We start from the raw sequence: 14,797 nt of genomic DNA, 5'->3' as shown, positions 1-14,797 counted from the left end.
TACTTCAACATTTAGATGATTAATAAAAACTGGAAAAATTGGGACAGACTTAATTTTTCCTTTTGGTGGGGATCTTTATGTTTATGTTATACATATGAAAAAATGAACTCAGAAATATTGTATCATAATAAGCTATTTAAATTAATATGGGGTCCATTGACAAATTGTTAATTCTGATTAGTTGAATTATGCCTTTATTTTCTATTTGATTTGCACATCCAGGGAGGGGGTAATATATTTTGTAGTATTCATTGATCAAATGTAAGTGCTGTTGTCTGATTTTATAAGTATGCACTTTGTTTCTGTTCTTGAATTAGGGTAGGAGGGTGCAATATTTTGTAATATTCTTTGCTTGATTGTAAGTGCTGTTTATGAAGTTAATTGTATGTATATTTCACTGCACTGTTCTTGAATTGAAAATTAATAAAGATTTATATTAAAAAAAAAAAAAAAATTCATAGTAGATGACGGCAGATAAAGACCCGGATGGTCCATCTAGTCTGCCCAACCTGATTCAATCTAAAAGTTTGTTGGGTTTTCTTTTCTTCTTAGCTATTTCTGGGCAAGAATCCAAAGCTCTGCCCAGTACTGTGCTTAGGTTCCAACTACTGAAGTCTCCGTCAAAGCTCACTCCAGTCCATCTACACCCTCCCAGCCACTGAAGCCCTCTCCAGCCCATCCTCCCCCAAACGGCCATATACAGACACAGACCGTGCAAATCTGCCCAGTACTGGCCTTAGTTCAGCCATGATACATAGACAAAATCTCTTTATTCTTTGGATATCACAGTAATTTTCTATTTTAAAATTCAGCTGATGATTTGCTGAAAAACATGCAAAATTCCTCATGAAAAACAATAAAGAAGCTCCAAGGGACTGATAACAGCACTGAAAAGTAACTCTTTCCAACCCTTGGAGTCTTTTTATTAAGGTGCGATAACCAATTTAGCGCATGCTAAAAACTAGCACACGCCAAATGCTAAGGCACCCATAGAATATAATAGATGCCTTAGCATTTAGTGTGCGCTAATTTGTAGCATGCGCTAAATCGGTTAGCATGCCTTAATAAAAGGACTCCATTATTAGGCTCATACTGGGTGGTGGAGGAGAGAACCGATCTGGGCAGAAGTGAGTGTGAGCAAGAAGGGGTCATTTTTATTCTTACTTCTAATGTGACAGTTTTGAGTTTTGCATTGGTGGAGCTGGACTATAAGCCACAGTGTTTTTGCTGCTTACCCATTTGTGTGGCGCTCAGGACTGTTCTCTGGGGGGGGGGGTGTCTCATGGGATGCTGACTGTGGAGGTCACGTTGGCTAAGCCGGGTCAGAGTTTCTTGGTGGGAGCAGCTCTGATGATTTTCCAGCAAGGCCTGAGGCGTTTAAAACTGTCTTTTCGCAGGCGGCTGGTTTTTGAAAACAGTTTATAGGACTGGTGAATTCTGGGTCCTAGTGCCTGCCATCTATTTTTTGTTTTTGAAAAGGATGTGTTTGGGTTTGTGGAGTGTTCTTCAGTTTGGGCTGGAGAGGATTTGGTGGCTTGGTGTTTAGTTCCGGAACTTGGAGGCTGGATGGTGGCTGGCTGACAGTTGAGCTCCCTCCTTTTAAACAACACTTCTTCATCTATTTAATTATTTAAATATTAAAAACACCAGCAGGAGTTCCTGGGGAGAGTTGAGCGTGAGAGCCCTTGCTCCGCTCTTCTCCCAGACCAGCGGGGGACCCGAATTTAAAAATCTAAAGCGCCAACGGCGCACAGCCTTTACCGGACCCCCTCCAGCCACCAGCAGGAGTTCCTGGGGAGAGTTGAGCGTGGGAGCCCTTGCTCCACCCTTCTCCCAGACCAGCGGGGGACCCGAATTTAAAAATCTAAAGCGCCAACAGCACACAGCCTTTACCGGACCCCCTCCAGCCACCAGCAGGAGTTCCTGGGGAGAGTTGAGCGTGGGAGCCCTTGCTCCGCCCCTCTCCCAGACCAGCGGGGGATCCGAATTTAAAAAATCTAAAGCGCCAACGACGCACAGCCTTTACCGGACCCCCTTCAGCCACCAGCAGGAGTTCCTGGGGAGAGTTGCTCCGCCCGAAGCCCAGAGACTCTCATCGCTCTCCTCATAAGCAGCTCCCTGCCTTCGGGGCTGCTCCTCTCTTCGGCCCAGTGACTTCGGGTAGCGTGGGAGCCCTGCTCCGCCCCCGAATTCCCCTGCTGGACCGAGTTTTCTTCAAGAGCAGCACCTCTGCCATCGGGTGCTGCTCCTCACTCCAACCGCCACTTCGGGCCGCGTGGGAGCCGTTGCTCCGCCCCCGAAGCCCAGAGACTCTCATCGCTCTCCTCAGAAGCAGCTCCCTGTCTTCGGGGATGCTCCTCTCTTCGGCCCGGTGACTTCGGGCAGCGTGGGAGCCCTGCTCCGCCCCCGAATTCCCCTGCTGGACCGAATTTTCTTCGAGAGCAACACCTCTGCCATCGGGTGCTGCTCCTCACTCCAACCGCCACTTCGGGCCGCGTGGGAGCCGTTGCTCCGCCCCCGAAGTCCAGAGACTCTCATCGCTCTCCTCAGAAGCAGCTCCCTGCCTTCGGGGCTGCTCCTCTCTTCGGCCCGGTGACTTCGGGCAGCATGGGAGCCCTGCTCCGCCCCCGAATTCCTTCACTCTGGCCTCTTTTCCTCCTTCTCTGCTCCCTCACAAACACTTCCCACTCCCAAAAACCTCTTCCCAAACTCTCCAGATGCTACATTCCCCAACAACATCTGTCCTGGGCTCAGAATTCCCATGCTAGTATCCTCCAGGCCCCATCATTTCAAAAAGCACCGAGGTGCAAACCTCTCCTCCCTAAAACCTGTTCCCCCAGCAAACCTGTCCATCCTTACCTCTGACTCTCTCACCCCAGTCCCTACTCTCTATTGTAATGCCAGGTCCGTCAGAAATAAGACCCAAATAGTAAAAGATTTACTTGAGGATTTTGATCCGGATTTTTTGTGCATCACTGAATCATGGATCGAAAAGATGACTTTCTCACACAAAATGAACTTTGTCCCCCAGGCTACCATGGTCTTTTCTCTCCTAGATTAAATCGAAAAGGAGGAGGTCTAGCCCTTCTCTACAAATCATTCTTTAATGTTGAGCTCTTAGAAAAGGGTAGTCACCCCTCCCTGGAATTCATGCTAGCCTCAATAAACGACGAACTTCGCCCCCACCCATTAGGCATCCTGCTACTTTACCGCCCACCCAACCCCTGGAATAAATCCTCTGACTTTGTTCTTGAGACCATAACAAAGGCCTATCTAAAATTCCAAAGACTACTGATCATAGGTGACATAAACCTTCACCTAGACGGCAACACCAACAATGACTCAACTGAATTCAAAGACTTCCTCACCTCCTTAGGCTTCACTGCTTCCCCGCCCACCTCTACCCATGAAAAGGGGCACTCCATTGACATCATTAGCTTTCTTGACCTGACTGAGCATAAAACTTCCATAGATACGACCCGTTGGGAACATGTCCCCTGGTCGGATCACCTCCTAGGCTCTTTCTGTCTTCCTGTCTTCATGTCAGCCCTTGATACCTCAACCCGTGCCACAAACTCCATCACCTACCGCAAAAAGAGCTCAAATGAACTATTCTGGTCCCAGTTTCTCAACAAACTCCCTCCTCTTCCCACTCACACGAACCCTGACTCAATCTGGCACAACTGGGTGACTCTTTCCGAATCCATGTACCGTGCCCTTGCCCCTCTAACCACTAAACCCATCTCCTATTCTCACAAGGCTCCCTGGTACCTCCCTTACCACAGAGAATTAAAACAGAAATGTCGGGCCCTGGAACGGAGATGGAAAAAATCAAAATCCCCCCTAGATAAGCAATCCTGGAGAGAAAACATCAAATCCTACAACTCCGTACTAAAAAAAGCTAGGAAGAATTACTATGGAGACAAAACCTCCAGGTCAAAAAACCAAAACAGTACACTGTTCCACATCTGGCGGAACCTAACTTCTAAAAATGACTCCGCCCCCTCCCTCCCTCCCATCTCCAAATGATCTAGCCAAATTTTTCAACGAGAAGATCACTACCATAAAGAGTTAATTTCCCTCAGCTATCTCCTACAACTCTCTCCCCCCGAAAGACTCCGACGCTATCCCTGCCGACAGATCATGGACTACATTCGAACTTGTATCCGAGACCCAGATCTCTAAACTTTGCCTCAAACTTAAATCCTGCAAGTGCATCCTAGATCCCTTCCCATCTTACCTTTACGAAAAAATCCCTACACAGGCCATCTCTTCCCTTACTAACCTCATAAACAAAGTCTTACTATCGGGCCTGTTCTCCACCGAAATGGGACACATTGCCTTATCCCCTCTTCTGAAAAAACCCGATCTTGACCCTTCCTCACCATCGAACTATCGCCCCATAGCAAACATCCCTCTTTTAACAAAACTTCTAGAGAACATAGTCACCACTCAGCTCTCCTCTTACCTAGAGAGATTCTCCATTCTCCAACACTACCAATACGGATTTAGGCCCAATTTGAGCACCGAGTCCCTCCTAGTTTCCCTAATCTCAAAGGTGCAACAACTACACGCCCGAAACAAATTTGCTGTTCTCCTACAGTTTGATCTCTCCGCGGCTTTCGATGTCGTGCATCACGACATACTAATCTACCAACTTTCCGAGATTGGGATAGACTCTTCTGTCCTAAAGTGGTTCTCAAACTTCCTTCGCGATCGTTCCTACATTGTCAACACAAACGGCTCCAAATCCGCTTCATGGACACCATCCTGTGGTGTTCCACAGGGCTCTCCCCTATCCCCTATTCTCTTCAACATATATATGACCTTCCTGAAGCTCCTTAAACTATCCCCCCTTGAAACAATTTACACATATGCAGACGATATCCTCATCCTCCTCGAAACAGATCCAAACCTTACAAACCTCCAAGAGAAGATCCCTAGCCACTTTAGCCTCTCCTCATAGGGAAGTTGTCCCAAACCTTTGATCATTTTTGTCACCCTTCCCTGTACCTTCCCTAATTCCGTTATATCTTTTTTTGCGATATGGCGACCAGAACTGCACACAGTATTCAAACTTTGGCTATACCATAGAGCGATACAAGAGCATTATAACATTTTCATCTTTGTTTTTCATTCTTTTCCAGATAATTCCTAGCATTCTATTTACTTTCTTAGCTGCCACCATACATTGAGCTTAGGGTTTTAATGTATCCTCAACAATGATCCTTTTCCTGGACAGTGATTCCTAACATAGAATCCAGCATCACGCAGCTATAGTTCGGATTCCTCTTTCCCACATGCATCACTTTGCATTTGCTCGCATTAAACTTCATCTGCCATTTCGACACCCAGTCTTCCAGTCTCAGAAGGTCCTCTTGCAATTTTTCACAATCGTCTTGCGATTTAACAACACTGAACAATTTTGTGTCATCAGCAAATTTAATTATCTCACTAGTTATTTCCAGCTCTAGATCATTGATAAATATGTTAAAAAGCAGCGGTCCCAGCACAGTCCCCTGGGGAACCCCAATATTTACCCTTCACCATTGAGAATATTGACCATTCAAACCTACTCGCTGTTTTCTGTCTTTCACCCAGTTCTTAATCCATAATAGAACATTTCCTCTAATTTCTAATTTCCTCAGAAGACTTTCAAGAGACTGTCAAATACCTTTTGAAAATCCAAATACACACTGAAGTTATATACAGTAAAATGGATTATATCAATAATAAATTGGATGCTACTGATAACAATCTTCGCCATCTCTAAGATTTTCTATAATTTGTTGTCAGCAAAATATAAAAGAGGACCAAAATGCAAAACAAAAAAAGAAAAAATAATAATAAAACTCTCACCCAGGACCATCCAGATAGAGAAAATCAAATCCTTTTTATTGTCGGACCCAACACAGGCCGTGTTTTGTTACTGCATCAGTAGAGGCAGCTTTTCACACAAATCTGTTGTGTGAAGTGCAACATGTCTGCCTGTAAGCAATGGCAACTTAGCACCAGGGGGATATCCAACAACTGCTTTGCTGATGGACCTTGTATGAGATCCCAATGAAGCCATCCCTTCTGCAGAACACTTTTCAAGATCTCATACAAGGTCCATAGTTTTGGAGTTTCTTAATTGGAGTCTTTTCAAAAGGGACTCAATGTAAGCTGCATTAGTTATATATTATATTCCGAATTTTATCTTAGTTATTGTAAACTGCCTTAAAACTAGTGTGAAAGGTAGTATATAAAATTATTAAATCAAATCAAATTATTGCATGTTATCTCACTAGCACAGGAATAGCACTTGATCCCTTCCTGCCTTCAAAATTGGTTGTGATAAGGACTCACGGGCTAATGGCAACATTAGTGCATGGCCATTAAATTGAAAAATAGAAAATTGGCCATTTCTGGCCATAAGAAAAAATGGCCCATGTGAGGGAACACTAAGACCATTTTGCCACAGCTTAGTAAAAGGGACCCTTAATGTCAGGTTTCCATTATGTACTAGAACATAATCCTTCTGGCCTTCTGGTAAAACAGATTAAGGGTTAAAACAAATTTAAAAATACATTGCATGAATAAAGAAAGAAAGGAGCAGACTAAATATATTTACATTAAGACATTTTGTAATTTAAATTTTATCTCATAAAAATGGTTGGTGTCTGTTTTTGGTTAATATATTGTAATATCTTGTCTTCCCCTTTAATTCTTACTGTGACTGAACAGGACTGATGATAGGCTCTGTTTTTGTTTAAATAAAACAATATCAGCTTTACATATATCACATTCTGACCTCTTTTCCTTATAACATATTTTCAAAATAGGAAGCCTCCACCTTAGCCTTTCAACCTCTGCCCTCCTACAGTGTTCAAATTCAACAAGGGTGTTTCTCTTCCAGCCAGCATTGGAACTCACAGAACAAACTTTAATTTTTATCCCAAAGATATTTTCAGGAAATGTAAGCACAGGTCAGTTTGACAGATATGTTTGGCTAGAAGTGAATGAAATATTGACAAGTTTGAAAATGAAGAACAATAAGGAGAAAACTTGTGACTTTTGAACATCTGATGTTACAATAAAGAACAGTGTGAAAGAGACATTTCAGTCATATCCTCAATTTATACAGAATTTACCTAGAATGCAAGCAGAGCAAAATGCAAAGAAATCAAACTGTGAGAGGTTAAGCAAAATATATAACATAATGAACATATGGAAACAATGAATGACAATAAAGCTCTGAATTGTTTTTATAATTTAGCAATAAAGAGTTATATATAGAGGGAAGGTTAAGGTGTCTTGGAGACACCTAATTTGGGTATTAAAATATAAGTAGAACTTATAGCAACAAAGGAACATGGTTGCAACAAGGAAAATTTGAGCTCTGATTTATGTGGTTCAAATTTTCCTTGTCCAGGGAAATGCCAGGTCAGGTTTTCAGGATTTCCTAAATGAATATGCATGAGATCTGTTTGCATACAATAGAATAGTGCATGCAAATAGATCTCTTGCAAAATCATTGGGGAAATCCTGAAAACCTGAATGGATTGTGGCCCTCGAGGACCGATGTTGAGCAACTCTGCAGTCACTGAACACTTCTGATGTAAGTCTTCAGTTCACTTACAGTTTGGACAGCAGGTGTGTGCATGGAGAAACAAATAGCTTGTTATCAGATTTTTGTCCTTTCTTCCCAATTTTTAGACTTTCATTTCAGTTTGTTTTATACATTTGTGTTATGAAGAACGTTTTCCACAAAACAATATCTGCTAATCACAATAACATTTAATAGATATTTTAAATTAAATTGAACTTTTAGGACCATCAGAAGACTTTCATCAATCCAGATGTTAGCTTCCTTCGTCCAGCAATTGCAACAACTCCTCACAAGTCCATTTTGTATTTTTCTAAATGCCTGAGATGCATCATACAATTTCAGTTAAGTAATGACCCCTTTTATAAAATGACTCTTTTGCTGCACATACACTGAAGTCCATAGAAATTGAAAGGGCTTTAGTGCATTTGCAGTGGGGGAATCACTACAGTAGCTTTGTAAAAGGAACCCTAAATTTGTTACAAAATTGGAAGAATGATGAATCCTTCATGGTTATAATAATGATAACTCAAAAACATAGGTTCGATTCCAGAACTTGGAGATTTGGTGGATGGCTGGCTAGCTGTTAAGCTCCCTCCTCTGAGCATCATTTATTGGACCCCAAGGATATAATTTTTTATCTATTTTATTATAAATCATCCACTAATGGCATCTAACAAACAGAAGATACAAGAAACTCCCGTAAAATCTACAGGAAAAACTAAAAGATTAAAGAAGATCCACAGACTCCTAGTGGGATTCCTTTGCCTTTGGATGCCTTGGATGTAATAGAAGTAATGGAAGAACTCAGAAATATAAATCTAATGTTAATTGAGTTTAGAAAGGAGATGAATATCATGAATAGTAAATTGGATTTGGTAAATAACAAAATGGACAAGATTGAAAATAGAATTGAAAAGGTTGAACATGTGCAAAATGAACATAAGGAAGACCCTAAGATCCTAAAGGAAATGAGTAAAAAAATGATTGATCTTGAGAATAGATCAAGAAGACAGAATTTTAGGATCCTTGGATTAAAGGAAGGCGCAGAAGGAAGAAATATGATTTCATTTTTAGAAGAGACATTACCGAAAATACTTCCTATCAAAATGAAAATGGCAATTGAAATAGAGAGAGCACATAGGATCCCAGGAAGAAAATCTCAAAAACAAGAAAAACCCAGACCAGTAATAGTAAGATTACTGAGATTTCAACATGTTTTAGAAATTTTAAAAGTTGCTAAAGAAACAAAAAACTTGCTATATAAAGATTCCAAGTTCTTTTTCACCCAGAGGGTGGTGGATACATGGAACGTGCTACCGGAGGATGTGATAAGCAGGAGCACGCTACAAGGCTTCAAAGAAGGTTTGGATAGGTACCTGGAGGACAAAGGGATTGAGGGGTACAGATAGGAGTAGAGGTAGGTTATAGGGATAGGATTAGAGGTAGGAGTAGAGGTAGGTTATAGGGATAGGTTTAGAGGCAGTTACAAAATTAGACAGGGACACTGTTCAGGCAATTAGGCCTGATGGGCCGCCGCGGGAGCGGACCGCTGGGCAAGATGGACCTCTGGTCTGCCTAAGCGGAGGCAACTTCTTATGTTCTTACTCTTTGTTCCAGATTTCGCTAAAGAGACTGTTCAACTGAGAAAACAATTTTTACAATTAAGAAAACCATTGAAGGACATTGGAGCTAGCATTCATGAGCGTTACATGTAACAAAGAAAAAATTTATCAATTTGAAGATCCAGAAAAACTTAAGGAGTTCCTGTTATCTCAAGAAACACCAATGAATTAGAGAATACTAGCTGATGCCCCGGCGTTGCACGGGTATTTAATTATAGCAATAACACAGTAAATGGATTGAAATAAAGATACTTTATAGTGGTGAATGAAATTATTTTTTTACAGCTTTATAAAAAGTACAATATTCAAATTATAAAGTGAAATATTTGACAAAATGAATACAATACAACTAACACAAAACTTGATTATAAACAACATTTTTAGTTTCACCTCCAGGAGCAAGAACATATAAATTCTTGGGTGAACCCACCCTTGATCAAGCAACATAGAGTTGTCCATGGGAAAAACAGGGGGATCTTAAATCCACTCCACAGTATGTAATAGTCTGTCCCTGTGATTTGTTGATTGTGATAGAGAATGCAAGTCTCACTGGAATTTGCAATCTCTTAAACTGAAAAGGAAGATCTGTTGGAATAAGTGGCATCCAAAAGTTTCAGTATTGATTTAAACAACTCAATATGTGGAAACTCAGGTTGAAAAGAAACTCCATGCATTTTTTTCCCGGTTCAGAATGGAACCTGTGTTCCTAGTTCAGCATATGTGAGTACTCATGTAATGTAATAACATTATGAACTGGGGTGCATGAAGGAAACAGTTACAAACACAGTTAGAACATACAAACTCTATATGTATGGTGTCTGTGGTAGAATAGAAACGATGTCCCTAGTGGTTATAGTGTCATAGAAAGTGTTTTATAGTTGGAATTAGTGTGAGAATGGCAGCTTTTTACATTTTTTCCATTGACATGAATGGGTGAAATCTGATTTTCTGTTTGTAGCTCCGCCCATGTGTGCAGGTGGGCCGCGAGACCCCCAGAACATATCACCCCAGGTAGTGAGGGATCTGCATACCAAGTTTCGTTCAAATCGGGCAAGCCGTTTTTGCGTTGGCAGCTTTTTACATTTTTTCCATTGACACGAATGGGTGAAATCTAATTTTCTGTTTGTAGCTCCACTCACGTGTGCAGGTGGGCCGCAAGACCCCCAGAACATATCACCCCAGATAGTGAGGGATCTGCATACCAAGTTTCGTTCAAATCGGGCAAGCCGTTTTTGCGTTGGCAGCTTTTTACATTTTTTCCATTGACATGAATGGGTGAAATCTGATTTTCTGTTTGTAGCTCCGCCCACGTGTGCAGATGGGCCGCGAGACCCCCAGAACATATCATCCCAGGTAGTGAGGGATCTGCATACCAAGTTTCGTTCAAATCGGTCAAGTCGTTTTTGCGTGATCGCGGCACATACACACATACACACATACATACCTCCGATTATATATATATAGATTATTATATTGATGGAAACATTTTTTTTTTACCTTGATCTGGAAATGTTTTGAGAATTACAGAAATAACTTAATATTTTGTTAAGGCTTTATTTGATATTAAAATGGCTGTGGCAACTGATTTGTAACTGTCATGGAACTATGGGAATAGGTTTCTTTTTTAAAAAAAAAAAAAAAAAAAAAAGAAGATTCTACACTTGAGTGGGAAAATCAGCTGATACATAGTATATTCAAATAGTCACCTGACGTCAGAGGAAACGGATAATGAGTGGGGATGAAGAAGCAGAAGAAGCCTTGAAGAATAGTTCTGAGATGGAATGTGAGGTCCGATGCTTCGGTGGAGGCCAACAGAGATGCAGGCCACGTGCAAGTATTCTGCGAGAAAACCGTCTTTCCCCCCTGTCACCACCTATGTTCTGGCCGAGTGGTTTTTGGTAGCTAGGCAGTGACCTACAACTGACACTCCGGCGTGAGCCCCTTTGTAGTAGGGCCACCTTTCAAGCAGGATGCCTCTAGTTTATCACCTGGGTTAGATGTGGTGTGTTCTTGGTACAGAAACTTCAGCAGTCAGAATGGCTTCAATGGTAAATCATAGCTTTTATTAGGCCACTGGCCTTGGCAACCTCAGGCAAGCCCGGTTTCACCGGTGAAAAAATTTTATATACAAAACAGGCACTTCTTTAAATCAAACATAATCCGGCATGCTCTGGACTTCATCAAAATAAATCATAGAATTAACAGTCCTCTTCACCAGAGTATCATAACTGAAAAGTGCAACTGCTATCAATCAAAAGTTCATTCAGTTTCAATGCAGTACAGCTAGTCCCATCGGGCTGTTACAAACGGGGACTGTATTTTCTCACCATTCATAAACAGTCCTTAGCCCGCGTTTGGGTTAAGACTGAAGGCAGGCAGCACTCCTTGCCTCTCACTGGTTGCTATGGATATCAATTAGCCTCTGTAAACCTGCACGGAAGCTTGTAATCTGACACCAGGGCAAGCACAGGCTGTCGTTCTGCACAGCGTTTCACTCTGCTATATGCAGGTTTGTATATCCCCATAACATATAAGCTCTGGTGCCTAAGATCAAGAACAATGCTGGAAGTTTTTATGAATATAACTTTGGGCATAACTTTTTCTTGTGAGCAGTGGAACAGCAGAGAAACAGAAAGGAGCAGAAATCTTCCCCTCCTTAACCTCAGAGCCCTAAGCAATCTCCATTGGCTCAGCATGAGTTACACACGGAGCATAGCCTTCATCAATTATCATAGGCTCAGGCACACAGTATGGAAAAGGAGAGTTCCCAACCTGTTCCTCCTTCATGTCCCTGTCCCCTTCAGCAAGTAGCTCTGGCTGCTTCCAGGTCATTTCAGCTTCATGCTGAGATCCGGGTTCCTGCACTGCTCCTGTCCCCTCTGCTGGTTCCTTTCTGCACCGTCCCTGCTGCTCCCCTAAGCTCATTACCGAGTCTCCGTTTAAGCTGTGAGAAGAAACCACTCCCCTTTAGCTGCATTGGGGGTAAGTTTCCTTCCCTCTGCTTGAATTGCTTTCAAGGCACCCTGCTGTTCTGCCTTCTGTCCCACAGTATCGGGAAACCAGTAAGGCCAAACTTTACTGTCTGACTTAAGAACCTTATCAGGGAAGTTACAGCTTTCTGGTCCTACTTCCCTTTCTTCCTCTGAGTCCACAGGATAGTCATCTGATTTACTCCCCCGAGCTCTGACTTGGTTCACCCTTCTGCATCTGGACTTGTAATTCCTAACAAATCTCTCTGTGACAAGACTCAGGATTACAGGATTGTCACACCCCGCAGAGGAATCCATCGATTCATTCATCCCGTAAAGCTCGTGTCTGGAGAGTAAGCGGAAGATGAGGTATGATGAATGCCGACGTCACATCCTGTCCCGGTGGCTTCTGCCTCAATATTGATGAGTGAGTATGAATATCGGCGGCGGGTGAGCGGATCAGCTGAAAAAGGATGAGGTGTTCCTGGGCCTACGAGAATCCCAGCACCCGGACATGGATTCTAAAGTTGAAAACCTGCTTCCCCTATCATCCGCTTGGTATATAAGGGGGTGTCTGCCCTTACATCGGTACTAACTGAAGGCATCAAGATCTTTAAGCAGTCTTGTGTTCCGGCTCGGCTCCCCTCAGCTTATTACAAGGGGCCCCGAGCGGCAGTGAGTGAATACGGGTGGCGGCAGGAGCGGTGATCGGTGCGAGCTTGGCAGAGTGAGGAGGACGAGCCGCTATCAGAATGTCCACTGATGGAGGATCTGGTGCGAAGGGCAGCAGTGATGCACAGCAGAGTCTTCAATCTTTCTGGCCATGGGTCATGGAGGAGATACGCTATCTTAATGTGAAAGATTTCTGAATTCAGGAACTTTCGCTGGACTACATCAAGAAAATAATGAAACCGGATGAAGATATGAAGATGATCAGTGCTGAAGCGCCAGTGTTCTTTGTTAAAGCTGCTGCACATTTTCATCACATAACTAACACTACAGGCTTGGATACACATTGAGGATATTAAGCTCAGGATGCTACAGAAAAATGACATTGCAAAGGAAATTACAAAGTTTGATCAGTTTGATTTTCTAATTGCCATCGTCCCTCGAGATGAGCTTAAACCTCCAAAATGAAAGGAGGAGGTTCGCCAGGCCATGACTCCAGCTGAGCCTGTACAGTAGTGCAGGTACAAGGCCAACAGCAAGGTTAGCAAAATAGTACAGCCTCCATCCAGCCAGGTCATATCATCAGAAAATATTTACTGACCTCCAATTCATCACTGAAGGGCTGGAGTGGACGCTGTATGCCGGAGGGATCGTCAGAATGAATCTGATCCTGGATAAGGAAGATTTTCCTGCCAGGCCACCTAAAGGCTATTTCCTCACCAAGATCTTCTACCCCAATATTAGAAGCAATGGGCAGATAATGCTTCTAAGGATTTGAAAGAGAAGCCCGTGAGCGATTAGGGGAGGGCAAATGTAAGTTGGGGGGGCTCCGGGGGGGGGGACTAGAGCATGATGGGAAGAAAGGGGCCAGGCAGGGATAGGTGGAGGGGAGAGGCAGCGGGAGATTTTAAAAACGGACTCTCCTGGCGCAGCCATTCATTTTGCGGCATGCCGGGAGAGCAAAACTCCTGCCCACCCATACCCAAACCTGAGGAAGGATGGTAGTCGCAGATGGCAGGGATAGTACTTAAGAAAAAGGGGTCGGGAACCCAACACAAGCGGGGAGGGGGAACATTTGGGAGGGGAATAGGATTTGCCACTCTAAAGTGAGGGTTCCTACCCCCTCAGGAATGAGAGACCCCTCTTGGACGGAGGGGCAAGCAGAGGATGGACCATTGCTACCCCCAATCGCTTGGACGGTGATCAGGGGGGGGGACAGCCAACGGGGCCCGGGACGCTTGGACGGCGGCTCAGGCCAAGTGGGAGTAGAGCATTCGCTTGAACGGCGGTGCCTACTTATATGCAGTGCTGATGGACCCCCAGCTTGGTAGGGTGGTGGACCCCTCCCCGAGGGCAAGGCTAATAGAAGTTAGGACGAGTTGAAGTACGGTATGTTCACAAGTTATTGTTATTTCAATGTTATCATGTTGATTATGTTATTTATGAACATAAATGTTGATTATGGTCAATGTTATTGCATTGTAACCATGCTGCGGCCATAAATAAAAAACTTCCTTAGCGGAAATTAACCATAGTGTCTGCCTCTGACTGGGGAGGGAGAGGGAGAGAGAGAGGGTAGACAGGAGCCCACGGTGAGGTCTCCTCAACCTTAAGAGAAGCCCGGGAGCGATTAGCGGGGGCAAACATAAGGTGGGGGGGCTCCGGGGGGACTAGGGCAGGATGGGAAGAAAAGGGCCAGGCAGGGATAGGTGGAGGGGAGGGGCAGCGGGAGAATTTAGTTGTGGCAGGGGATTTTAATGCTTTTATAGATCCTTTAATGGATAAAAAACCTAGTAGAATTATGAAGTCATTAGGATTAGATAATTTGGTACCGAATTGTGATTTGAAAGATATATGGCGTATATTTCATTTTAATGATCGTGAATTTTCTTTTTGCTCCCATGTTCATAAATCTTTTTCAAGAATAGATTATATATGTGTTTCAA

The 14,797-nt window shown here is 43.1% G+C and overlaps 1 pseudogene; it reads left to right on the top strand.

Moving 5' to 3' along the window:
* Positions 1 to 12,934: 12,934 nt before the first annotated feature.
* LOC117354931 lies at positions 12,935 to 13,513 on the top strand (annotated as a pseudogene).
* The last annotated feature ends 1,284 nt before the right edge of the window (positions 13,514 to 14,797 follow it).

The sequence above is a fragment of the Geotrypetes seraphini genome, chromosome 2 (genome assembly GCF_902459505.1).
Source record: "Geotrypetes seraphini chromosome 2, aGeoSer1.1, whole genome shotgun sequence".
NCBI classification, from domain to species: Eukaryota; Metazoa; Chordata; class Amphibia; order Gymnophiona; family Dermophiidae; genus Geotrypetes; species Geotrypetes seraphini.
The sequence above is the reverse complement of the archived record's forward strand: the minus strand, read 5'-3'. Positions and strand labels throughout refer to the sequence as shown.